The 27,851-nt window shown below is 47.1% G+C and overlaps 6 non-coding genes across 6 annotated transcripts; all 6 read right to left on the bottom strand.

The window, feature by feature from the left end:
• Positions 1 to 491: 491 nt before the first annotated feature.
• On the bottom strand, positions 492 to 563 carry Trnad-guc. Its single transcript has one exon. It is a non-coding gene; the product is annotated as a tRNA-Asp (tRNA).
• A 5,021-nt stretch (positions 564 to 5,584) lies between these two features.
• Trnad-guc lies at positions 5,585 to 5,656 on the bottom strand. The gene has a single exon. It is a non-coding gene; the product is annotated as a tRNA-Asp (tRNA).
• Positions 5,657 to 10,851: 5,195 nt separating this feature from the next.
• Positions 10,852 to 10,923, bottom strand: Trnad-guc. The gene has a single exon. It is a non-coding gene; the product is annotated as a tRNA-Asp (tRNA).
• An 881-nt stretch (positions 10,924 to 11,804) lies between these two features.
• On the bottom strand, positions 11,805 to 11,876 carry Trnad-guc. Its single transcript has one exon. It is a non-coding gene; the product is annotated as a tRNA-Asp (tRNA).
• Positions 11,877 to 12,757: 881 nt separating this feature from the next.
• Trnad-guc lies at positions 12,758 to 12,829 on the bottom strand. Its single transcript has one exon. It is a non-coding gene; the product is annotated as a tRNA-Asp (tRNA).
• A 5,294-nt stretch (positions 12,830 to 18,123) lies between these two features.
• Positions 18,124 to 18,195, bottom strand: Trnad-guc. Its single transcript has one exon. It is a non-coding gene; the product is annotated as a tRNA-Asp (tRNA).
• Positions 18,196 to 27,851: the final 9,656 nt, after the last annotated feature.

Here is a 27,851-nt window from a genome sequence, read left to right as displayed (position 1 = left end):
AAATTCTTCAAGTATTAATTTTCATGTTGCTTATGTACTTTGATTGCATTTTTTTCATGTGTGGTCATTCCGCGTTCTCACGGAATGTAAGTATAATGATGTCAACCCAATATACTACCGAGGAAGCTTTTAGAGATCAAAAGCTATACATCCGGGTTGAAAGTGATGTCCCCATTAGCAGGTTCCTAGTTCGACAAAAGACACAACTTGAACTCAATTTGGCTATGTAGTTCAAGAGATAAACATGAGATGGCGTGTGATGTCGGATTCCATGAGTCAAAATCGAATGTGTATTCTCGTGGTCGAGAAGAACGTGGTTCAAGTGTCAACGTTTAAGAAACCAGTGCTCAATGTTGTAGACTTGTTCTACACGAAGGAGAGCGAAGGGAATAGTAACCAGAGCAAGATTCAGTTTGTTTTAAGGTTGCTGTTGTTGTTTACAGGTGGCTGTTTAAAAAGAAGCATGTACTTGAAACAGCAAAGCTGACCCCCTCCCCGGCGGGGAATTGAACCCCGGTCTCCCGCGTGACAGGCGGGGATACTGACCACTATACTACCGAGGACACGTGTGCTTCTCGACGATCTCTGCGACATGCTCGAAGTAGCATACAGACGGAAAATCCTCAAGTACCAACACCTAGGGCGAGGGCTGCCACTGGTGCTTGGATCCCTAGATTCTTCGTACCCTCTAAATGACTACATCCGGTCTATTTTAGGAATAGACCACCCTAGCTGGTCTACATTCAGGAGGGAACCGATTGGCAGCGATCCACGAATAGATGGAGGTGGTTAGGAAACACTTGGTTGGTACTTCAGGTCAACACGATGCACAAATTGTTCACAGCATTCTTCTAACTGTATTCTTGTTATGGAATTTTCTGACGTTTTATGTATTTTATTACTTACATGTAATTTCTTTCCGCATATTTTCCGTGCTTTTCCCCTATCCCTGTAAATTCTTCAAGTATTAAGCCCTTTCCTCCAGTATTCTCCGTCAATCCCTCGAACTAACCATTGCATCAGCAATGGATGGTTCGCAGGGGTCTCCTTACCCCGATCACTCTTCTCTCCCCACGTTTTCCCCTTCCAGAATAGAAGGGGACAAAATTATTTTAAAATACCCTGGGAAGCCCACGAAATGTCCTAGGTGTGAGTGGACTACCTTAGCAACTAACACCAGAGCCATGGGTAGTATCCACAGACACCTAGAGACAGCCCACACACTCCGACTAGTGAAATATTGGGAATGTTGAGTGTGTGGATTTGCTGGAGATGGCCCTACCCTAAAAGGACATTACCAAAGATTACATTCCAGTCCCAATCCATCACCCTCCATCCGATTTGCTGGGATGCCCAATATGGATTGCTCCAACCGTGACTCTTCTGCTGCAGTGATCTCTCTAGAGGAGGTTACTGCAACAGAAGACGAGCGTGATGAGCAATCCGTGGTGGAAATCCCAGCGATCGTTGAATCCCTTGGTAATGTCCTATCTCCAGCATATTTTAACGACAGCCCAATTTTAGATCTTAGGAGGGAGTTCACCACTTCTTTTAATACACAAAATTTTAGTTGGCTTTATGAACTCCCTCCACAAGAAAATATTAACCCCCAAATTTTAACAGAACAGATTTTAGACCCTTCACCGAACCTTGAGATGTTATCCCTTGTCCCCAGTCAGCAAAGTATTCGAGGACGTAGTCAGCACAGCTCAGAAGAGCAGAGCCAAAGAGACGACGATTTTGTTAGTCTCTGGGTCCCTGCCTTCTTGGGCTGTGTGACACTTAATGACCTAAACGACGTCCTCGAGCGCTGCACAGCTGACTGGCTCCCTAAAGCTCAAATTTTACAAGACCCTAGCCCTGAACAACCCCGAGGAAACCCTGACAAAAGAAAAAGAAACCAAAACCGGCAGATGCAGAAGGCCCGGCGACATATCAAGCAAAAGGCGTACGAGGCGAGGAAGATTCAGCGGCTCTTCAACATCTACCCAAGAAGAGTCGTTCGAGAGGTGCTCGAAGACCGTTCACCTTCGTACGATGGTACTGTTCAAGCTGCGGAGGAATATCTCGAGAGGACTTACAACCGATTGAGACCATCTCCGCAGCAGTGCCAAAGTGCGAAGGAACTCTACGACACCTGCGACTGGTCCCAACCATCAGAGGACCAGATGAACTTCCTGAATCGTGCGCCAACCCAACAAGAGCTTGAAGCTAAGCTTCGCCGGGCTACCAATACATCACCAGGGGTTGATGGCCTAGAATACCGTCATCTTAGAGCCATCGACCCCAACTGCATTCTGCTGGAAACAGTTTGTAAAATGGTCTGGAAGCTGGGGATTCCTAACTGTTGGAAGACATCGCGAACTGTCCCCATTTTCAAGAAGGGGGACACTAGCGACTATTCCAACTATAGACCAATATCCCTTCTTCCCACCATTTACAAACTGTTCTCGGGAGTGATCAGCCAAAGAATAACGGAGGTCGCCTCAGACCTTGGCTGGTTATCTCCCGAGCAAAAGGGTTTCCTCCCGGGGGTCCATGGTATTCAAGAACATACACAGCTCTTACAGACGGTTGTCGAGGAAACAAAGACCAAGCGAAGGAACATGTCCATAGCATGGCTGGACATGTGCAATGCGTTTGGTTCTGTGCCTCACGCCGTTCTGGATGAGCTGTTCACATCACTTCCAATACCAGAAGACCTCCGGCGCATCCTGGTGGACATATATTCGGGAAATCGGATGGATTTTGCCGTTGGGAAAGAATCCATTCGCCATTTTCCCGACAGCGGGTGTTCGCCAGGGTGACGCTCTTAGTTCCCCTATTTTTAACCTGGCTTCCGAGCCCCTCGTCAGGGCCGGAAAGTCCAATATTAACCCCGGATTTTTATTATTTGGCTCGCTCATGAAAACCACGGCATATGCTGACGACATTGCCGTGGTTACAAATTCTCCTTCCGAGCTCCAAAATATTTTAAACGTTTTAACCCACACCGCTAACACCTTGGGACTGCAATTTAATGCCGGGAAGTGTGCTTGTCTGGTCTTTGACAAAGGCAAGCCGTCTGAGACCCAGTGCCGAATTGATAATCAATTGATTCGGTGCTTGGGTCCAGACGACCAAGAAACATATCTTGGTACACCGATAGGCGGAAAATTGCGGTTCCGACCACCAACTGACCTTATCCCTAACCTTGACAAGATTGCCGCCTCCAACCTTGCACCATGGCAAAAACTTGAAATTTTCCGTAGTCACCTTCTTCCCTCCCTTTCCCATCACCTCGCTTCGGGTCGGGTCCTGAAAGATTCCCTTACCCAACTGGACACTGAGTGCAGGAAGTTCCTAGGCCTTATTTGCAACTTACCCAACCACGCAACTGTCCCCTTTTTCTATGCAGATCGGCGGGTTGGGGGCCTAGGAACATGCCGCCTCACTGATGATGCTGATATCTGGACCATCGCCAGAGCTGCTCAGCTCCTCACTTGTAGAGATCCTACAGTGAGGAATGTTTGCCGAGAGCAGCTCCACGACACCATTCGGCGAGGGTTCAGAAATGAGCATCCAGGAGTGTTACCAGTTGGGGAATATCTTTCAGGATCCATGGATGGGGGGCTCTACAGACTGAGGTACGCGGAGGCAGGGTCTAACCTTTGGACTCTTGCCCGCCAAGCTGCCAAACGACTGGGAGTGCGGATTGATGTATCCGGCGACGAAAATTTAAGAATTGTCGCCGATGACGTCTCCGTAAGCCCAGTTAAGGCAGTCCGCGGACTTCGGAAAGTTGCACGGCAGCGCTATACCAGGAACCTGCTCACCGACAAGAGCCACCAGGGAGTTGTAGCCCATTGCCTCTCCCTGGAAGGAACATCGAAAGACATGGCTCGCCTGGTATCCTGCCGTACGCCCCTCTCCTTTCGCGACTGGAGATACCTTCACAGAGCCCGGCTCGACATCCTTCCTCTTCGGGGGCACTCGTGGTTTTGCTCTCAGGAGCAGGATACGAGTTGTCGACGATGTGGGAAGGAAAACGAGACTGGGTATCACGTTCTTAATCACTGTGAAGAAGGTCTCCAGTTAGCCACCAAGAGGCACAACACCGTCCAAGATCTCCTGGAAACGCTGCTTGTCAAGCAAGGCCACGATGTCACTGTCAACAAAGCCATCCCCGGGCAACGCCTAAGACCAGATGTTGAATTAACATTATCTGGTTCCCGGGTGATGGTTGACGTCGTGGTCTGCTATGACCAACCAGGGAGCATGGAGAATGCCTACCAGCGAAAGATTGCTAAATATTCTTCCCTTGGTAGGATTCTCCCCCTGGTTATCGGGTCCCTTGGATCATGGAACCCCAGGAATGAAGAAATTCGCTCGATACTTGGTATCGATGGACGGTCCTGGGGTGCATTTCGATTCAAGGCCCGACTAGCAGCAATCCAGGGATCAATGGAAATGGTGTGTGCCCACTTCCACTACGGTGCAACAAACCCCGAAGACGAGGAAAACCCCCAAGTCCCGTAGATTCCCCACTCCCAGTAGAATAGTTTTTTTTTAGTCAATTTTATTTTATTTTATTTTGTTTTAAAGATATTTTTGTACTTTTCCCTTATTTTAATACATTTTAAAATGAACCCTTTTAATACAAGTTTCTTCCTTTTTGGAAAATACCCTTAAAGCCTAACCACTATACTACCGAGGACACGTGTGCTTCTCGACGATCTCTGCGACATGCTCGAAGTAGCATACAGACGGAAAATCCTCAAGTACCAACACCTAGGGCGAGGGCTGCCACTGGTGCTTGGATCCCTAGATTCTTCGTACCCTCTAAATGACTACATCCGGTCTATTTTAGGAATAGACCACCCTAGCTGGTCTACATTCAGGAGGGAACCGATTGGCAGCGATCCACGAATAGATGGAGGTGGTTAGGAAACACTTGGTTGGTACTTCAGGTCAACACGATGCACAAATTGTTCACAGCATTCTTCTAACTGTATTCTTGTTATGGAATTTTCTGACGTTTTATGTATTTTATTACTTACATGTAATTTCTTTCCGCATATTTTCCGTGCTTTTCCCCTATCCCTGTAAATTCTTCAAGTATTAATTTTCATGTTGCTTATGTACTTTGATTGCATTTTTTTCATGTGTGGTCATTCCGCGTTCTCACGGAATGTAAGTATAATGATGTCAACCCAATATACTACCGAGGAAGCTTTTAGAGATCAAAAGCTATACATCCGGGTTGAAAGTGATGTCCCCATTAGCAGGTTCCTAGTTCGACAAAAGACACAACTTGAACTCAATTTGGCTATGTAGTTCAAGAGATAAACATGAGATGGCGTGTGATGTCGGATTCCATGAGTCAAAATCGAATGTGTATTCTCGTGGTCGAGAAGAACGTGGTTCAAGTGTCAACGTTTAAGAAACCAGTGCTCAATGTTGTAGACTTGTTCTAAAAGAAGGGGAGCGAAGGGAATAGTAACCAGAGCAAGATTCAGTTTGTTTAGGCTGTTAAGGTTGCTGTTGTTGTTTACAGGTGGCTGTTTAAAAAGAAGCATGTACTTGAAACAGCAAAGCTGACCCCCTCCCCGGCGGGGAATTGAACCCCGGTCTCCCGCGTGACAGGCGGGGATACTGACCACTGTACTACCGAGGACACGTGTGCTTCTCGACGATCTCTGCGACATGCTCGAAGTAGCATACTGCAGATCCTTCTGTCTGACTCCGTCCGAAGCAGACGTGTTTTTATGAGCTCCCGTTTTTATCGTTTGTTTACATGAGCAGACGATCTTTTATCCTTATTTTTCGTGAAACCTTTTTGATACCTTTTTTAAAACAATAGCCAATATATTTATCGTTTTAATCATTTTCTTTCCTTTTTTATATAATTTCTCTGCTCTTTTCTTTTTATTTCTTTTTATTCCTTTATTCCTTTCTTTCCTTTAATCTTTTATGAAAGTGGTCCCAGGGTTAGAATGGCAGAGGAAGGAGCATCTAGTAGAAACGCTACTAGAGTAAGACTCCATGGGAATGCTATTAAAATCCCAGTTCCTCTGCCAAACATATTAAGATGTGGGGAACGAGCTTGCCAGGGTGAGCGGGGTAACGGGCCCTGGTCAGGGGAACGCAAGAGACAGTTGGCGGAGAAACACATCAAAGATCGACACTCGAAGAGAGGGGTTCAGTTCATGACCCAGTATGTCTGCATTGGCTGCAAAAAGGAGTTTAATTCCTTTATTTCAGCCGGCAGGCATGCAAGGCCCTGCACTGAGTCCCTTTCTTCCAGTATTCTCCGCCAATCCCTCGAACTCACCGTTTCTTCTGAAATCGGTGGTTCGCAGGGGTCCCCAAATCCCGCTCACTCACCTTTCCCCACTTTTCCCCCTTGTAGAATCGAGGGGGACAAAATAATTTTAAGATACCCTGGAGGACCCACTAAATGTCCTAGGTGTGAATGGACTACCCTGGCACAGAACACCAGAGCCATGGGTAGTATTCATCGACACCTAGAGACAGCCCACACACTCCGACTTTTGAAATACTGGGAATGCGGAGTGTGTGGATTTGCTGGAGATGGCCCTACACTAAAAGGGCATTACCAGAGATTGCACTCAGCACCACAGCAATCACCCTCCATCCGGTCGCCACGGTTTTTCAACGCGGATACCTCTGTTCGGGATTCTTCTGTGGTAGCAAACTTCCAAGAGGAGATCGCTGTCACAGAAGATGAGCGTCAAGAGTTATCCGTGATGGGAATGCCGGCGATCGAAGAGGAGGGGCCTGGTAATGCCCAATCTCCAGCAAATTTTACCCAAAGCCCCATTTTAATTCTTGAGAGGGAGTTCGCCGCATCTTTTAATACACAAAATTTTAGTTGGCTCTACGAACTCCCTCTACAAGAAATTTCTTATCCACCACCTGTAGCTCCGGAAGGGCCACAACCCGATCCCGTTCAAGAGACCCAACCCTTCTCCCCCAGTCAGCAAAATGTTCGAGGATGCAGCCAAGACAGCTCAGAAGAGCAAAGCCAAAGAGGCGGCGATTTCGCTTGTCTCTGGGTACCTGCTTTTCTGAGCTGCGAGACTCTTCTTGATCTCGAAGGCGTCCTCGAACGTTGCACTGCTGACTGGCTCCTCAAAGCACAGATTTTAGAAGACCCTAGCCCTGAAAAACCCCGAGGAAACCCTAATGGTAGAAAAAGAAACCAAAACCGGCAGATGCAGAAAGCCCGGCGACAGATCAAGCTCAAGGCCTACGAAGCGAGGAAGATTCAACGGCTCTTCAATATATACCCAAGAAGAGCCGTTCGAGAGGTGCTCGGAGATCGTTCACCCTCGTACGATGGCACTGTTGAAGCTGCGGAGGAATACCTCGAGAGGACTTACCACCGCTCGAGTCTACCTTCGCAGCAGTGCCAGAGTGCGAGGGTACTCTACGACACCTGCGACTGGTCCCATCCATCAAGGGACCAGATGGACTTCCTCAATCGTGCGCCTAGCCAAAAAGAGCTTGAGGCTAAACTTCGCCGGGCAACAAATACATCACCAGGGGTCGATGGCTTAGAATATCGACATCTAAGGGCCCTCGACCCCGACTGCATCTTGCTGGAAACAGTTTGTAGAATAGTTTGGAAGATTGGAATTCCTAACTGTTGGAAAATATCGCGAACAGTCCCCATCTTTAAGAAAGGGGACACTAGCGATTATTCCAACTTTAGGCCAATTTCCCTTCTTCCGACCATCTACAAACTGTTCTCGGGAGTAATCAGTCAGAGACTCACAGAGGTCGCCTCAGATCTTGGCTGGTTATCTCCCGAGCAAAAGGGTTTCCTCCCGGGGGTCCATGGTATCCAGGAGCACACACAGCTCTTGCAGACCGTTGTCGAGGAGGCAAAGGACCAAACGTAGGCATGTGTCTATAGCATGGCTAGACATGTGCAATGCGTTTGGTTCTGTGCCTCACGCCGTTCTTGGAGAGCTGTTTGCTTCTCTTCCGATACCAGACGACCTCCGGCGCATCCTGGCGGACATTTACTCGGGGAATCGGATGGATTTTGCCGTTCAGAAAGAATCTGTTCGTATTTCCCCAACAGCAGGTGTTCGTCAGGGTGACGCTCTTAGCGCCCCTATTTTTAATCTGGCTTCCGAGCCCCTCGTCAGGGCCGGAAAGTCCAATATCAACCCCGGATTTTTATTATTTGGCTCGCTCGTCAAGACCACGGCATATGCTGACGACATTGCCGTGGTTACAAATTCTCCTGACGAGCTCCAAAATATTTTAGACATTTTATCCCTCACCGCTGACACCTTAGGGCTGCAATTCAACGCCGGGAAGTGTGCTTGCTTGGTCATTGACAAAGGCAAGCCGTCTGAGGCTCTGTGCCGAATCGGTACTCAACCCATTCGGTGCTTGGGACCAGACGACCAAGAGACATATCTTGGTACACCGATCGGCGGGAAATTGCGGTTTCGTCCTCCCACTGACCTTATCCCTAACCTTGACAAGATTGCCGCCTCCCACCTCGCACCATGGCAAAAACTTGAGATTTTCCGTAGCCACCTTCTACCTTCCCTTTCCCATCACCTCGCTTCGGGTCGGGTCCTGAAAGACTGCCTCACCCAACTGGACACTGAGTGTAGGAAGTTCTTAGGCCTTATTTGCAACCTTCCCAATCACGCAACGGTCCCGTTTTTCTACGCGGACCGGCGGGTTGGGGGCCTAGGAACATGCCGCCTCACTGATGATGCCGATATCTGGACCATCGCCAGGGGCTCTCAGCTCCTCACTTGTAGAGACCCTACAGTGAGGAACATATGCCGAGAGCAGCTCCATGACACCATCCGGCGAGGGTTCAGAAACGAGCATCCAGGAGTGTTGCCAGTTGGGGAATATCTTTCGGGATCCGTGGATGGGGGGCTCTACAGACTGAGGTACGCGGAGGCAGGGTCCAATCTTTGGACTCTTGCCCGCCAAGCTGCAAAACGACTGGGAGTGCGGATTGATGTATCCGGCGACGAAAATATAAGAATTGTCGCCGATGACGTCTCCGTAAGCCCAGTCAAGGCAGTCCGCGGACTTCGGAAAGTAGCTCGGCAGCGCTATACCAGGGACCTAATTTCTGACAAGAGCCACCAGGGAGTAGTTGCCACTGGCCTCTCCCTGGAAGACAAGTCGAAAGACATGGCTCGCCTGGTATCCTGCCGTACGCCCCTCTCCTTCCGAGACTGGAGATATCTTCACAGGGCCCCGCTCGACATCCTTCCTCTTCGGGGGCACTCGTGGTTTTGCTCACAGGAGCAAGATACGAGTTGCCGCCGATGCGGAAAGGAAAACGAGACCGGGTTTCATGTGCTTAACCACTGTGAAGAAGGTCTCCAGCTCGCCACCAAGAGGCACAACACCATCCAGGATCTCTTGGAGTCGCTGCTAGTCAAGCAAGGACACGACGTCACGATCAACAATGCCATCCCCGGGCAGAGGTTAAGACCGGATGTTGAATTTCAACTATCCGGTTCCCGGGTGATGGTCGACGTCGTGGTCTGCTTTGACCAACCAGGGAGTATGGAGAATGCCTACCAGCGGAAATATGATAAATATTCTTCGCATGGGAGGATTCTCCCCCTGGTTGTCGGGTCTCTTGGATCATGGTACCCCAGGAACGACGAAATCCGTTCGATTCTTGGAATCAACGGAAGATCCTGGGGTGCCTTCCGATTCAGGGCCCGATTGGCAGCGATCCAGGGATCAATGGATATGGTGTGTGCCCATTTCCATCATGGTGCACCAAACCCCGAAGCTGAGGATATCCCCCCTCTTCCCGTAGAAATTCCCTACCCAGTAGATTAGTAGACTCTTTCCCATCTATTTTATTTATGTAATTTTAGCAATATTTTAAAATGCACCTACCCCATACATGTTTATTCCCCTTCCGGAAACCCCTCCATAAACTAACCACTATACTACCGAGGACACGTGTGCTTCTCGACGATCTCTGCGACATGCTCGAAGTAGCATACAGACGGAAAGTCCTCAAGTACCAACACCTAGGGCGAGGGCTGCCACTGGTGCTTGGATCCCTAGATTCTTCGTACCCTCTAAATGACTACATCCGGTCTATTTTAGGAATAGACCACCCTAGCTGGTCTACATTCAGGAGGGAACCGATTGGCAGCGATCCACGAATAGATGGAGGTGGTTAGGAAACACTTGGTTGGTACTTCAGGTCAACACGATGCACAAATTGTTCACAGCATTCTTCTAACTGTATTCTTGTTATGGAATTTTCTGACGTTTTATGTATTTTATTACTTACATGTAATTTCTTTCCGCATATTTTCCGTGCTTTTCCCCTATCTCTGTAAATTCTTCAAGTATTAATTTTCATGTTGCTTATGTACTTTGATTGCATTTTTTTCATGTGTGGTCATTCCGCGTTCTCACGGAATGTAAGTATAATGATGTCAACCCAATATACTACCGAGGAAGCTTTTAGAGATCAAAAGCTATACATCCGGGTTGAAAGTGATGTCCCCATTAGCAGGTTCCTAGTTCGACAAAAGACACAACTTGAACTCAATTTGGCTATGTAGTTCAAGAGATAAACATGAGATGGCGTGTGATGTCGGATTCCATGAGTCAAAATCGAATGTGTATTCTCGTGGTCGAGAAGAACGTGGTTCAAGTGTCAACGTTTAAGAAACCAGTGCTCAATGTTGTAGACTTGTTCTACACGAAGGAGAGCGAAGGGAATAGTAACCAGAGCAAGATTCAGTTTGTTTTAAGGTTGCTGTTGTTGTTTACAGGTGGCTGTTTAAAAAGAAGCATGTACTTGAAACAGCAAAGCTGACCCCCTCCCCCGGCGGGGAATTGAACCCCGGTCTCCCGCGTGACAGGCGGGGATACTGACCACTATACTACCGAGGACACGTGTGCTTCTCGACGATCTCTGCGACATGCTCGAAGTAGCATACAGACGGAAAGTCCTCAAGTACCAACACCTAGGGCGAGGGCTGCCACTGGTGCTTGGATCCCTAGATTCTTCGTACCCTCTAAATGACTACATCCGGTCTATTTTAGGAATAGACCACCCTAGCTGGTCTACATTCAGGAGGGAACCGATTGGCAGCGATCCACGAATAGATGGAGGTGGTTAGGAAACACTTGGTTGGTACTTCAGGTCAACACGATGCACAAATTGTTCACAGCATTCTTCTAACTGTATTCTTGTTATGGAATTTTCTGACGTTTTATGTATTTTATTACTTACATGTAATTTCTCTCCGCATATTTTCCGTGCTTTTCCCCTATCTCTGTAAATTCTTCAAGTATTAATTTTCATGTTGCTTATGTACTTTGATTGCATTTTTTTCATGTGTGGTCATTCCGTGTTCTCACGGAATGTAAGTATAATGATGTCAACCCAATATACTACCGAGGAAGCTTTTAGAGATCAAAAGCTATACATCCGGGTTGAAAGTGATGTCCCCATTAGCAGGTTCCTAGTTCGACAAAAGACACAACTTGAACTCAATTTGGCTATGTAGTTCAAGAGATAAACATGAGATGGCGTGTGATGTCGGATTCCATGAGTCAAAATCGAATGTGTATTCTCGTGGTCGAGAAGAACGTGGTTCAAGTGTCAACGTTTAAGAAACCAGTGCTCAATGTTGTAGACTTGTTCTACACGAAGGAGAGCGAAGGGAATAGTAACCAGAGCAAGATTCAGTTTGTTTTAAGGTTGCTGTTGTTGTTTACAGGTGGCTGTTTAAAAAGAAGCATGTATTTGAAACAGCAAAGCTGGCCCCCTCCCCGGCGGGGAATTGAACCCCGGTCTCCCGCGTGACAGGCGGGGATACTGACCACTATACTACCGAGGACACGTGTGCTTCTCGACGATCTCTGCGACATGCTCGAAGTAGCATACAGACGGAAAGTCCTCAAGTACCAACACCTAGGGCGAGGGCTGCCACTGGTGCTTGGATCCCTAGATTCTTCGTACCCTCTAAATGACTACATCCGGTCTATTTTAGGAATAGACCACCCTAGCTGGTCTACATTCAGGAGGGAACCGATTGGCAGCGATCCACGAATAGATGGAGGTGGTTAGGAAACACTTGGTTGGTACTTCAGGTCAACACGATGCACAAATTGTTCACAGCATTCTTCTAACTGTATTCTTGTTATGGAATTTTCTGACGTTTTATGTATTTTATTACTTACATGTAATTTCTTTCCGCATATTTTCCGTGCTTTTCCCCTATCTCTGTAAATTCTTCAAGTATTAATTTTCATGTTGCTTATGTACTTTGATTGCATTTTTTTCATGTGTGGTCATTCCGCGTTCTCACGGAATGTAAGTATAATGATGTCAACCCAATATACTACCGAGGAAGCTTTTAGAGATCAAAAGCTATACATCCGGGTTGAAAGTGATGTCCCCATTAGCAGGTTCCTAGTTCGACAAAAGACACAACTTGAACTCAATTTGGCTATGTAGTTCAAGAGATAAACATGAGATGGCGTGTGATCTCGGATTCCATGAGTCAAAATCGAATGTGTATTCTCGTGGTCGAGAAGAACGTGGTTCAAGTGTCAACGTTTAAGAAACCAGTGCTCAATGTTGTAGACTTGTTCTACACGAAGGAGAGCGAAGGGAATAGTAACCAGAGCAAGATTCAGTTTGTTTTAAGGTTGCTGTTGTTGTTTACAGGTGGCTGTTTAAAAAGAAGCATGTACTTGAAACAGCAAAGCTGACCCCCTCCCCGGCGGGGAATTGAACCCCGGTCTCCCGCGTGACAGGCGGGGATACTGACCACTATACTACCGAGGACACGTGTGTTTTTTTCTTCGGATTAAAATTTTATTATTAAAAAAAAAAAAAAATTATTTTATTTTCAGATTTTCTAATTTGCAGTTTTATTTTGGTATCTTTATTTATCTTAATCTAAGTTCCCAGAAAATTTTTAAAATTTTTAAAATTTTTTAAATATTCACTACTTTTAAATCTCATTTTACATCAAAACCATATAGTCAACCATCTCATTTTCCGTTCTTTGAATTTTTTTTTCCATTTCCCTTATTATTATTATTTTTTTTAATCCTATCAAATCCTTTAAAAAAAAATATTTTTCTTCATATTTTTAATTTGTCTTTAAATTTTTCTCCCTATATTTTTCCGAATTTTATTTCATTTTTGATTTTTACTTCATAAGAATTTCTGTTTTGCACTCTTACATGTAAGTGGGCCCAGGGTAGCAATGGCAGAGGAAGGAGCATCTAGTAGAAATTCTACTAGAGTAAGACTCCATGGGACAATCATTAAAATCCCAGTTCCTCTGCCAAACATTTTAAAATGTGGGGAGAAATCCTGTCAAGGTGAGCGAGGTAGCGGTCCCTGGTCTGGGGATCGCAAGAGACAATTGGCGGAGACACACATAAAAGAAAGACATTCTAGGAGAGGGGTTCAGTACACCACCCAGTATGTCTGCCTTGGCTGTAAAAAGGAATTCAATTCGTTTATTTCAGCCGGCAGACATGCAAGACCTTGTACTGAGTCCCTTTCCTCCAGTATTCTCCGCCAATCCCTCGAACTAACCATTGCATCTGCAATGGATGGTTCGCAGGGGTCTCCTAATCCCGCTCACTCTTCTCTCCCCACGTTTTCCCCTTCCAGAATTTAAGGGGACAAAATCATTTTAAAATACCCTGGGAAACCCACGAAGTGTCCTAGGTGTGAGTGGACTACCTTGGCAACTAACACCAGAGCCATGGGTAGTATCCACAGACACCTAGAGACAGCCCACACACTCCGACTAGTTAAATATTGGGAATGCGGAGTGTGTGGATTTGCTGGAGATGGCCCTACACTAAAAGGACATTACCAAAGGTTACATTCCAATCGGTCATCCTCCATCCGATTTGCTGGGATATCCAGTATGGATGGCTCCAACCGTGACTCTTCTGCTGCAGTGATCTCTCTAGAGGGTGTTACTGCAACAGAAGACGAGCGTGATGAGCTATCCGTGGTGGAAATCCCAGCGATCGAGGAATCCCCTGGTAATGTCCTATCTCCAGCAAATTTTACCGCAAGCCCTATTTTAGATCTTGGGAGGGAGTTCGCCTCCTCTTTTAATACACAAAATTTTAGTTGGCTTTATGAACTCCCCCCACAAGAAAATACCAGCCCCACAATTTTATCACAAGAGATTTTAGACCCTTCACCTAACCCTGAGACCTTAACCTTTGTCCCCAGTCAGCAAAGCAATCGAGGACGTAGTCAAAACAGCTCAGAAGAGCAGAGCCAAAGAGACGACGATTTTGTCAGTCTCTTGGGTTCCTGCCTTCTTGAGCTGTGGGACTCTACATGACCTAGACGACGTCCTCGCACGTTGCACAGCTGACTGGCTCCCTAAAGCACAAATTTTACAAGACCCTAGCCCTGAACAACCCCGAGGAAACCCTGACAAAAGAAAAAGAAATCAAAACCGGCAGATGCAGAAGGCCCGGCGAAATATCAAGCAAAAAGGCGTACGAGGCGAGGAAGATTCAGCGGCTCTTCAACATTTACCCAAGAAGAGCCGTTCGAGAGGTGCTCGAAGACCGTTCACCCTCCTACGATGGTACTGTACAAGCTGCGGAGGAATATCTCAAGAGGACTTACAACCGATTGAGACCATCTCCGCAGCAGTGCCAAAGTGCGAGGGAACTCTACGACACCTGCGACTGGTCCCAACCTTCAGAGGACCAGATGAACTTCCTTAATCGTGCGCCAACCCAACAAGAGCTTGAAGCTAAGCTTCGCCGGGCTACCAACACATCACCAGGGGTTGATGGCCTAGAATACCGTCATCTTAGAGCCATCGACCCCAACTGCATTCTGCTGGAAACAGTTTGTAAAATGGTTTGGAAGCTAGGGGTTCCTAATTGTTGGAAGACATCGCGAACTGTCCCCATTTTCAAGAAAGGGGACACTAGTGACTATTCCAACTTTAGACCAATATCCCTTCTTCCTACCATTTACAAGCTGTTCTCGGGAGTGATCAGCCAGAGAATAACGCAAGTCGCTTCAGACCTTGGCTGGTTATCTCCCGAGCAAAAGGGTTTCCTCCCGGGGGTCCATGGTATTCAGGAACATACACAGCTCTTACAGACGGTTGTCGAGGAGACAAAGACCAAACGAAAGCACATGTCTATTGCATGGCTGGACATGTGCAACGCGTTTGGATCTGTGCCTCACGCCGTTCTGAATGAGCTGTTCACATCACTTCCAATACCAGAGGACCTCCGGCGCATCCTGGTGGACGTATATTCGGGAAATCGGATGGATTTTGCCGTTGGGAAAGAATCCATCCGCATTTTCCCGACAGCAGGTGTTCGCCAGGGTGACGCTCTTAGCTCCCCTATTTTTAACCTGGCTTCCGAGCCCCTCGTCAGGGCCGGAAAGTCCAATATTAACCCCGGATTTTTATTATTTGGCTCGCTCGTAGAAAACCACGGCATATGCTGACGACATTGCCGTGGTTACAAATTCTCCCTTCGAGCTCCAAAATATTTTAAACGTTTTTACCCTCACCGCAAACACCTTGGGGCTGCAATTTAATGCCGGGAAGTGTGCTTGCCTGGTCTTCGACAAAGGCAAGCCGTCTGACGCCCAGTGCCGAATTGGTGATCAATTAATTCGGTGCTTGGGTCCAGACGACCAAGAAACATATCTTGGTACACCAATCGGAGGAAAATTGCGGTTCCGACCACCAACTGACCTTATCCCTAACCTCGACAAGATTGCCGCCTCCCACCTCGCACCATGGCAAAAACTTGAAATCTTCCGTAGCCACCTTCTTCCCTCCCTTTCCCATCACCTCGCTTCGGGTCGGGTCCTGAAAGACTGTCTTACCCAACTGGACACTGAGTGCAGGAAGTTTCTAGGCCTTATTTGCAACCTTCCCAATCACGCAACGGTCCCGTTTTTCTACGCGGACCGGCGGGTTGGGGGCCTAGGAACATGCCGCCTCACTGATGATGCCGATATCTGGACCATCGCCAGGGCTGCTCAGCTCCTCACTTGTAGAGACCCTACAGTGAGGAACATATGCCGAGAGCAGCTCCATGACACCATCCGGCGAGGGTTCAGAAACGAGCATCCAGGAGTGTTGCCAGTTGGGGAATATCTTTCGGGATCCGTGGATGGGGGGCTCTACAGACTGAGGTACGCGGAGGCAGGGTCCAATCTTTGGACTCTTGCCCGCCAAGCTGCAAAACGACTGGGAGTGCGGATTGATGTATCCGGCGACGAAAATATAAGAATTGTCGCCGATGACGTCTCCGTAAGCCCAGTCAAGGCAGTCCGCGGACTTCGGAAAGTAGCTCGGCAGCGCTATACCAGGGACCTAATTTCTGACAAGAGCCACCAGGGAGTAGTTGCCACTGGCCTCTCCCTGGAAGACAAGTCGAAAGACATGGCTCGCCTGGTATCCTGCCGTACGCCCCTCTCCTTCCGAGACTGGAGATATCTTCACAGGGCCCGGCTCGACATCCTTCCTCTTCGGGGCACTCGTGGTTTTGCTCACAGGAGCAAGATACGAGTTGCCGCCGATGCGGAAAGGAAAACGAGACCGGGTTTCATGTGCTTAACCACTGTGAAGAAGGTCTCCAGCTCGCCACCAAGAGGCACAACACCATCCAGGATCTCTTGGAGTCGCTGCTAGTCAAGCAAGGACACGACGTCACGATCAACAATGCCATCCCCGGGCAGAGGTTAAGACCGGATGTTGAATTTCAACTATCCGGTTCCCGGGTGATGGTCGACGTCGTGGTCTGCTTTGACCAACCAGGGAGTATGGAGAATGCCTACCAGCGGAAATATGATAAATATTCTTCGCATGGGAGGATTCTCCCCCTGGTTGTCGGGTCTCTTGGATCATGGTACCCCAGGAACGACGAAATCCGTTCGATTCTTGGAATCAACGGAAGATCCTGGGGTGCCTTCCGATTCAGGGCCCGATTGGCAGCGATCCAGGGATCAATGGATATGGTGTGTGCCCATTTCCATCATGGTGCACCAAACCCCGAAGCTGAGGATATCCCCCCTCTTCCCGTAGAAATTCCCTACCCAGTAGATTAGTAGACTCTTTCCCATCTATTTTATTTATGTAATTTTAGCAATATTTTAAAATGCACCTACCCCATACATGTTTATTCCCCTTCCGGAAACCCCTCCATAAACTAACCACTATACTACCGAGGACACGTGTGCTTCTCGACGATCTCTGCGACATGCTCGAAGTAGCATACAGACGGAAAGTCCTCAAGTACCAACACCTAGGGCGAGGGCTGCCACTGGTGCTTGGATCCCTAGATTCTTCGTACCCTCTAAATGACTACATCCGGTCTATTTTAGGAATAGACCACCCTAGCTGGTCTACATTCAGGAGGGAACCGATTGGCAGCGATCCACGAATAGATGGAGGTGGTTAGGAAACACTTGGTTGGTACTTCAGGTCAACACGATGCACAAATTGTTCACAGCATTCTTCTAACTGTATTCTTGTTATGGAATTTTCTGACGTTTTATGTATTTTATTACTTACATGTAATTTCTTTCCGCATATTTTCCGTGCTTTTCCCCTATCTCTGTAAATTCTTCAAGTATTAATTTTCATGTTGCTTATGTACTTTGATTGCATTTTTTTCATGTGTGGTCATTCCGCGTTCTCACGGAATGTAAGTATAATGATGTCAACCCAATATACTACCGAGGAAGCTTTTAGAGATCAAAAGCTATACATCCGGGTTGAAAGTGATGTCCCCATTAGCAGGTTCCTAGTTCGACAAAAGACACAACTTGAACTCAATTTGGCTATGTAGTTCAAGAGATAAACATGAGATGGCGTGTGATGTCGGATTCCATGAGTCAAAATCGAATGTGTATTCTCGTGGTCGAGAAGAACGTGGTTCAAGTGTCAACGTTTAAGAAACCAGTGCTCAATGTTGTAGACTTGTTCTACACGAAGGAGAGCGAAGGGAATAGTAACCAGAGCAAGATTCAGTTTGTTTTAAGGTTGCTGTTGTTGTTTACAGGTGGCTGTTTAAAAAGAAGCATGTACTTGAAACAGCAAAGCTGACCCCCTCCCCGGCGGGGAATTGAACCCCGGTCTCCCGCGTGACAGGCGGGGATACTGACCACTATACTACCGAGGACACGTGTGCTTCTCGACGATCTCTGCGACATGCTCGAAGTAGCATACAGACGGAAAGTCCTCAAGTACCAACACCTAGGGCGAGGGCTGCCACTGGTGCTTGGATCCCTAGATTCTTCGTACCCTCTAAATGACTACATCCGGTCTATTTTAGGAATAGACCACCCTAGCTGGTCTACATTCAGGAGGGAACCGATTGGCAGCGATCCACGAATAGATGGAGGTGGTTAGGAAACACTTGGTTGGTACTTCAGGTCAACACGATGCACAAATTGTTCACAGCATTCTTCTAACTGTATTCTTGTTGCAAAAAATTTGAAAAAAAATGCTTAAAGCGACCTTTATTTTTTAAAGAGCCGTTTGTATTTGAGGCATCGCGGACACTTAAGTCGCGCGGCACCCACACACTCATCCGTCTGCTAGACTTCGTGTAGAGCAGACGTGTTTTTAAAGAGCTCCCGTTTTCATTGATGAAATGTTTTAGCTCCTTGTATTATTTTTACATTTTATCCATTTACATCCAAAAAACCCTTTAAAAAAATTTTTTATTATGCTTTAACCAAAACAAATATTGAATTTTAATGCATATCTTTCTTTAATTTTAGTACTCTATAGAATTTATTTATTGATTCTTTTCATCCATGATTTTTTTTTCATTCGATTTCACACTTTCTTCGGTTTTTAAATTATTATTTTTTTTTAATTCTTCATTTATTTTTTTATTCCACAATTTCTCTGTTTTTAAAATTTTTCTTTATTCTTTACTAAATTTTTTTTATTCCACAATTTCTTCGGTTTCTATTTTTTTTTATTCTTTACAAAATTATTTAATTTTTAATTTTTAGTACTTAAAACATCTATTTTGCTATTTTTTTCTTTCTTTCTTAAATTTCTAAATTCCTCTCTTTCTATATTTTTTTAGAATCTTCTCTTCAGATTTTTAATGGTTTTTTTAAATTTTTCTAACAATATTTTACCGATTTTTTCTTTATTTGTTTGTTTTTAGTCAATAAGAATTACTGTTTTATTCTTTCATATGTAAGTGGGCCCAGGGTAGCAATGGCAGAGGTAGGAGCATCTAGTAGAAATGCTACTAGAGTAAGACTCCATGGGACAATCATTAAAATCCCAGTTCCTCTGCCAACTATTTTAAAATGTGGGGAGAAATCCTGTCAAGGTGAGCGAGGTAGCGGTCCCTGGTCTGGGGATCGCAAGAGACAATTGGCGGAGTCACACATAAAAGAAAGACATTCTAGGAGAGGGGTTCAGTACACCACCCAGTATGTCTGCCTTGGCTGTAAAAAGGAATTTAATTCGTTTATTTCAGCCGGCAGACATGCAAGACCTTGTACTGAGTCCCTTTCCTCCAGTATTCTCCGCCAATCCCTCGAACTAACCATTGCATCTGCAATGGATGGTTCGCAGGGGTCTCCTAACCCCGCTCACTCTTCTCTCCCCACGTTTTCCCCTTCCAGAATTGAAGGGGACAAAATCATTTTAAAATACCCTGGGAAACCCACGAAGTGTCCTAGGTGTGAGTGGACTACCTTGGCAACTAACACCAGAGCCATGGGTAGTATCCACAGACACCTAGAGACAGCCCACACACTCCGACTAGTTAAATATTGGGAATGCGGAGTGTGTGGATTTGCTGGAGATGGCCCTACACTAAAAGGACATTACCAAAGGTTACATTCTAATAACAACCCATCACCCTCCATCCGATTTGCTGGGATATCCAGTATGGATGGCTCAAACCGTGACTCTTCTGCTGCAGTGATCTCTCTAGAGGATGTTACTGCAACAGAAGACGAGCGTGATGAGCTATCAGTGGTGGAAATCCCAGCGATCGAGGAATCCCCTGGTAATGTCCTATCTCCAGCAAATTTTACCGCTAGCCCTATTTTAGATCTTGGGAGGGAGTTCGCCTCCTCTTTTAATACACAAAATTTTAGTTGGCTTTATGAACTCCCCCACAAGAAAATACTAGCCCCACAATTTTATCACAAGAGATTTTAGACCCTTCACCTAACCCCGAGACCTTATCCTTTGTCACCAGTCAGCACAGCAATCGAGGACGTAGTCACCACAGCTCAGAAGAGCAGAGTCAAAGAGACGACGATTTTGTAAGTCTCTGGGTTCCTGCCTTCTTGAGCTGTGAGACTCTACATGACCTAGACGATGTCCTCGAACGTTGCACAGCTGACTGGCTCCCTAAAGCACAAATTTTACAAGACCCTAGCCCTGAACAACCCCGAGGAAACCCTGACAAAAGAAAAAGAAACCAAAACCGGCAGATGCAGAAGGCCCGGCGACATATCAAGCAAAAGGCGTACGAGGCGAGGAAGATTCAGCGGCTCTTCAACATTTACCCAAGAAGAGCCGTTCGACAGGTGCTCGAAGACCGTTTACCCTCCTACGATGGTACTGCACAAGCTGCGGAGGAATATCTCAAGAGGACTTACAACCGATTGAGACCATCTCCGCAGCAGTGCCAAAGTGCGAGGGAACTCTACGACACCTGCGACTGGTCCCAACCTTCAGAGGACCAGATGAACTTCCTTAATCGTGCGCCAACCCAACAAGAGCTTGAAGCTAAGCTCCGCCGGGCTACCAACACATCACCAGGGGTTGATGGCCTAGAATACCGCCATCTTAGAGCCATCGACCCCAACTGCATTCTGCTGGAAACAGTTTGTAAAATGGTTTGGAAGCTAGGGGTTCCTAATTGTTGGAAGACATCGCGAACTGTCCCCATTTTCAAGAAAGGGGACACTAGCGACTATTCCAACTTTAGACCAATATCCCTTCTTCCTACCATTTACAAACTGTTCTCGGGAGTGATCAGCCAGAGAATAACGCAAGTCGCTTCAGACCTTGGCTGGTTATCTCCCGAGCAAAAGGGTTTCCTCCCGGGGGTCCATGGTATTCAGGAACATACACAGCTCTTACAGACGGTTGTCGAGGAGACAAAGACCAAACGAAAGCACATGTCTATTGCATGGCTGGACATGTGCAACGCGTTTGGATCTGTGCCTCACGCCGTTCTGAATGAGCTGTTCACATCACTTCCAATACCAGAGGACCTCCGGCGCATCCTGGTGGACATATATTCGGGAAATCGGATGGATTTTGCCGTTGGGAAAGAATCCATCCGCATTTTCCCGACAGCAGGTGTTCGCCAGGGTGACGCTCTTAGTTCCCCTATTTTTAACCTGGCTTCCGAACCCCTCGTCAGGGCCGGAAAGTCCAATATTATCCCCGGATTTTTAATATTTGGCTCGCTCGTAGAAAACCACGGCATATGCTGACGACATTGCCGTGGTTACAAATTCTCCCTCCGAGCTCCAAAACATTTTAAACGTTTTTACCCTCACCGCAAACACCTTGGGGCTGCAATTTAATGCCGGGAAGTGTGCTTGCCTGGTCTTCGACAAAGGCAAGCCGTCTGACGCCCAGTGCCGAATTGGTGATCAATTAATTCGGTGCTTGGGTCCAGACGACCAAGAAACATATCTTGGTACACCGATCGGAGGAAAATTGCGGTTCCGACCACCAACTGACCTTATCCCTAACCTCGACAAGATTGCCGCCTCCCACCTCGCACCATGGCAAAAACTTGAAATCTTCCGTAGCCACCTTCTTCCCTCCCTTTCCCATCACCTCGCTTCGGGTCGGGTCCTGAAAGACTGTCTTACCCAACTGGACACTGAGTGTAGGAAGTTTCTAGGCCTTATTTGCAACCTTCCCAATCACGCAACGGTCCCGTTTTTCTACGCGGACCGGCGGGTTGGGGGCCTAGGAACATGCCGCCTCACTGATGATGCCGATATCTGGACCATCGCCAGGGCTGCTCAGCTCCTCACTTGTAGAGACCCTACAGTGAGGAACATATGCCGAGAGCAGCTCCATGACACCATCCGGCGAGGGTTCAGAAACGAGCATCCAGGAGTGTTGCCAGTTGGGGAATATCTTTCGGGATCCGTGGATGAGGGGCTCTACAGACTGAGGTACGCGGAGGCAGGGTCCAATCTTTGGACTCTTGCCCGCCAAGCTGCCAAACGACTGGGAGTGCGGATTGATGTATCCGGCGACGAAAATATAAGAATTGTCGCCGATGACGTCTCCGTAAGCCCAGTCAAGGCAGTCCGCGGACTTCGGAAAGTAGCTCGGCAGCGCTATACCAGGGACCTAATTTCTGACAAGAGCCACCAGGGAGTAGTTGCCACTGGCCTCTCCCTGGAAGACAAGTCGAAAGACATGGCTCGCCTGGTATCCTGCCGTACGCCCCTCTCCTTCCGAGACTGGAGATATCTTCACAGGGCCCGGCTCGACATCCTTCCTCTTCGGGGGCACTCGTGGTTTTGCTCACAGGAGCAAGATACGAGTTGCCGCCGATGTGGAAAGGAAAACGAGACCGGGTTTCATGTGCTTAACCACTGTGAAGAAGGTCTCCAGCTCGCCACCAAGAGGCACAACACCATCCAGGATCTCTTGGAGTCGCTGCTAGTCAAGCAAGGACACGACGTTACGATCAACAATGCCATCCCCGGGCAGAGGTTAAGACCGGATGTTGAATTTCAACTATCCGGTTCCCGGGTGATGGTTGACGTCGTGGTCTGCTTTGACCAACCAGGGAGTATGGAGAATGCCTACCAGCGGAAATATGATAAATATTCTTCGCATGGGAGGATTCTCCCCCTGGTTGTCGGGTCTCTTGGATCATGGTACCCCAGGAACGACGAAATCCGTTCGATTCTTGGAATCAACGGAAGATCCTGGGGTGCCTTCCGATTCAAGGCCCGATTGGCAGCGATCCAGGGATCAATGGATATGGTGTGTGCCCATTTCCATCATGGTGCACCAAACCCCGAAGCTGAGGATAACCCCCCTCTTCCCGTAGTAACTCCACACCCAGTATATTAGTAGACTCTTCCCCATTTATTTTATTTAGGTAATTTTAGTAATATTTTTAAATGCACCCACCCCATACATGTTTATTCCCCTTCCGGAAACCCCTCCATAAACTAACCACTATACTACATTGGTTATGTTTTAGCTCGTTATATCGTTCTTCTTTTTTATCTAACTTCATCCGAGAAACTCTTCTGTTTTTACAAAAACAGATATTTTGCTTTTATTCAATACTATTTTTTCTTTAATCTTACTATTCCATTCTAATTGTTTATTTATTTTAATTTTTAATTGATTTATCTTTTTTTTTTAAAAAAATTCAAATCACTTTATTGATCGCTAATTTTCTTTTCTTCGGATTAAAATTTTATTATTAAAAAAAAAAAAATTATTTTATTTTCAGATTTTCTAATTTGCACTTTTATTTTGGTATCTTTATTTATCTTAATCTAAGTTCCCAGAAAATTTTTAAAATTTTTAAAATTTTTTAAATATTCACTACTTTTAAATCTCATTTTACATCAAAACCATATAGTCAACCATCTCATTTTCCGTTCTTTGAATTTTTTTTTCCATTTCCCTTATTATTATTATTTTTTTTAATCCTATCAAATCCTTTAAAAAAATATTTTTCTTCATATTTTTAATTGGTCTTTAAATTTTTCTCCCTATATTTTTCCGAATTTTATTTCATTTTTGATTTTTACTTCATAAGAATTTCTGTTTTGCACTCTTACATGTAAGTGGGCCCAGGGTAGCAATGGCAGAGGAAGGAGCATCTAGTAGAAATTCTACTAGAGTAAGACTCCATGGGACAATCATTAAAATCCCAGTTCCTCTGCCAAACATTTTAAAACGTGGGGAGAAATCCTGTCAAGGTGAGCGAGGTAGCGGTCCCTGGTCTGGGGATCGCAAGAGACAATTGGCGGAGACACACATAAAAGAAAGACATTCTAGGAGAGGGGTTCAGTACACCACCCAGTATGTCTGCCTTGGCTGTAAAAAGGAATTCAATTCGTTTATTTCATCCGGCAGACATGCAAGACCTTGTACTGAGTCCCTTTCCTCCAGTATTCTCCGCCAATCCCTCGAACTAACCATTGCATCTGCAATGGATGGTTCGCAGGGGTCTCCTAACCCCGCTCACTCTTCTCTCCCCACGTTTTCCCCTTCCAGAATTGAAGGGGACAAAATCATTTTAAAATACCCTGGGAAACCCACGAAGTGTCCTAGGTGTGAGTGGACTACCTTGGCAACTAACACCAGAGCCATGGGTAGTATCCACAGACACCTAGAGACAGCCCACACACTCCGACTAGTTAAATATTGGGAATGCGGAGTGTGTGGATTTGCTGGAGATGGCCCTACACTAAAAGGACATTACCAAAGGTTACATTCCAATCGGTCATCCTCCATCCGATTTGCTGGATATCCAGTATGGATGGCTCCAACCGTGACTCTTCTGCTGCAGTGATCTCTCTAGAGGGTGTTACTGCAACAGAAGACGAGCGTGATGAGCTATCCGTGGTGGAAATCCCAGCGATCGAGGAATCCCCTGGTAATGTCCTATCTCCAGCAAATTTTACCGCAAGCCCTATTTTAGATCTTGGGAGGGAGTTCGCCTCCTCTTTTAATACACAAAATTTTAGTTGGCTTTATGAACTCCCCCACAAGAAAATACTAGCCCCACAATTTTATCACAAGAGATTTTAGACCCTTCACCTAACCCTGAGACCTTAACCTTTGTCCCCAGTCAGCAAAGCAATCGAGGACGTAGTCAAAACAGCTCAGAAGAGCAGAGCCAAAGAGACGACGATTTTGTCAGTCTCTGGGTTCCTGCCTTCTTGAGCTGTGGGACTCTACATGACCTAGACGACGTCCTCGCACGTTGCACAGCTGACTGGCTCCCTAAAGCACAAATTTTACAAGACCCTAGCCCTGAACAACCCCGAGGAAACCCTGACAAAAGAAAAAGAAATCAAAACCGGCAGATGCAGAAGGCCCGGCGAAATATCAAGCAAAAGGCGTACGAGGCGAGGAAGATTCAGCGGCTCTTCAACATTTACCCAAGAAGAGCCGTTCGAGAGGTGCTCGAAGACCGTTCACCCTCCTACGATGGTACTGTACAAGCTGCGGAGGAATATCTCAAGAGGACTTACAACCGATTGAGACCATCTCCGCAGCAGTGCCAAAGTGCGAGGGAACTCTACGACACCTGCGACTGGTCCCAACCTTCAGAGGACCAGATGAACTTCCTTAATCGTGCGCCAACCCAACAAGAGCTTGAAGCTAAGCTTCGCCGGGCTACCAACACATCACCAGGGGTTGATGGCCTAGAATACCGTCATCTTAGAGCCATCGACCCCAACTGCATTCTGCTGGAAACAGTTTGTAAAATGGTTTGGAAGCTAGGGGTTCCTAATTGTTGGAAGACATCGCGAACTGTCCCCATTTTCAAGAAAGGGGACACTAGTGACTATTCCAACTTTAGACCAATATCTCTTCTTCCTACCATTTACAAGCTGTTCTCGGGAGTGATCAGCCAGAGAATAACGCAAGTCGCTTCAGACCTTGGCTGGTTATCTCCCGAGCAAAAGGGTTTCCTCCCGGGGGTCCATGGTATTCAGGAACATACACAGCTCTTACAGACGGTTGTCGAGGAGACAAAGACCAAACGAAAGCACATGTCTATTGCATGGCTGGACATGTGCAACGCGTTTGGATCTGTGCCTCACGCCGTTCTGAATGAGCTGTTCACATCACTTCCAATACCAGAGGACCTCCGGCGCATCCTGGTGGACATATATTCGGGAAATCGGATGGATTTTGCCGTTGGGAAAGAATCCATCCGCATTTTCCCGACAGCAGGTGTTCGCCAGGGTGACGCTCTTAGCTCCCCTATTTTTAACCTGGCTTCCGAGCCCCTCGTCAGGGCCGGAAAGTCCAATATTAACCCCGGATTTTTATTATTTGGCTCGCTCGTGAAAACCACGGCATATGCTGACGACATTGCCGTGGTTACAAATTCTCCCTTCGAGCTCCAAAATATTTTAAACGTTTTTACCCTCACCGCAAACACCTTGGGGCTGCAATTTAATGCCGGGAAGTGTGCTTGCCTGGTCTTCGACAAAGGCAAGCCGTCTGACGCCCAGTGCCGAATTGGTGATCAATTAATTCGGTGCTTGGGTCCAGACGACCAAGAAACATATCTTGGTACACCAATCGGAGGAAAATTGCGGTTCCGACCACCAACTGACCTTATCCCTAACCTCGACAAGATTGCCGCCTCCCACCTCGCACCATGGCAAAAACTTGAAATCTTCCGTAGCCACCTTCTTCCCTCCCTTTCCCATCACCTCGCTTCGGGTCGGGTCCTGAAAGACTGTCTTACCCAACTGGACACTGAGTGCAGGAAGTTTCTAGGCCTTATTTGCAACCTTCCCAATCACGCAACGGTCCCGTTTTTCTACGCGGACCGGCGGGTTGGGGGCCTAGGAACATGCCGCCTCACTGATGATGCCGATATCTGGACCATCGCCAGGGCTGCTCAGCTCCTCACTTGTAGAGACCCTACAGTGAGGAACATATGCCGAGAGCAGCTCCATGACACCATCCGGCGAGGGTTCAGAAACGAGCATCCAGGAGTGTTGCCAGTTGGGGAATATCTTTCGGGATCCGTGGATGGGGGGCTCTACAGACTGAGGTACGCGGAGGCAGGGTCCAATCTTTGGACTCTTGCCCGCCAAGCTGCAAAACGACTGGGAGTGCGGATTGATGTATCCGGCGACGAAAATATAAGAATTGTCGCCGATGACGTCTCCGTAAGCCCAGTCAAGGCAGTCCGCGGACTTCGGAAAGTAGCTCGGCAGCGCTATACCAGGGACCTAATTTCTGACAAGAGCCACCAGGGAGTAGTTGCCACTGGCCTCTCCCTGGAAGACAAGTCGAAAGACATGGCTCGCCTGGTATCCTGCCGTACGCCCCTCTCCTTCCGAGACTGGAGATATCTTCACAGGGCCCGGCTCGACATCCTTCCTCTTCGGGGGCACTCGTGGTTTTGCTCACAGGAGCAAGATACGAGTTGCCGCCGATGCGGAAAGGAAAACGAGACCGGGTTTCATGTGCTTAACCACTGTGAAGAAGGTCTCCAGCTCGCCACCAAGAGGCACAACACCATCCAGGATCTCTTGGAGTCGCTGCTAGTCAAGCAAGGACACGACGTCACGATCAACAATGCCATCCCCGGGCAGAGGTTAAGACCGGATGTTGAATTTCAACTATCCGGTTCCCGGGTGATGGTCGACGTCGTGGTCTGCTTTGACCAACCAGGGAGTATGGAGAATGCCTACCAGCGGAAATATGATAAATATTCTTCGCATGGGAGGATTCTCCCCCTGGTTGTCGGGTCTCTTGGATCATGGTACCCCAGGAACGACGAAATCCGTTCGATTCTTGGAATCAACGGAAGATCCTGGGGTGCCTTCCGATTCAGGGCCCGATTGGCAGCGATCCAGGGATCAATGGATATGGTGTGTGCCCATTTCCATCATGGTGCACCAAACCCCGAAGCTGAGGATATCCCCCCTCTTCCCGTAGAAATTCCCTACCCAGTAGATTAGTAGACTCTTTCCCATCTATTTTATTTATGTAATTTTAGCAATATTTTAAAATGCACCTACCCCATACATGTTTATTCCCCTTCCGGAAACCCCTCCATAAACTAACCACTGTACTACCGAGGAC

This window comes from Daphnia magna, unplaced genomic scaffold (assembly GCF_020631705.1).
Source record: "Daphnia magna isolate NIES unplaced genomic scaffold, ASM2063170v1.1 Dm_contigs144, whole genome shotgun sequence".
NCBI lineage: Eukaryota > Metazoa > Arthropoda > Branchiopoda > Diplostraca > Daphniidae > Daphnia > Daphnia magna.
This window is presented reverse-complemented; position numbering and strand designations above follow the sequence as displayed.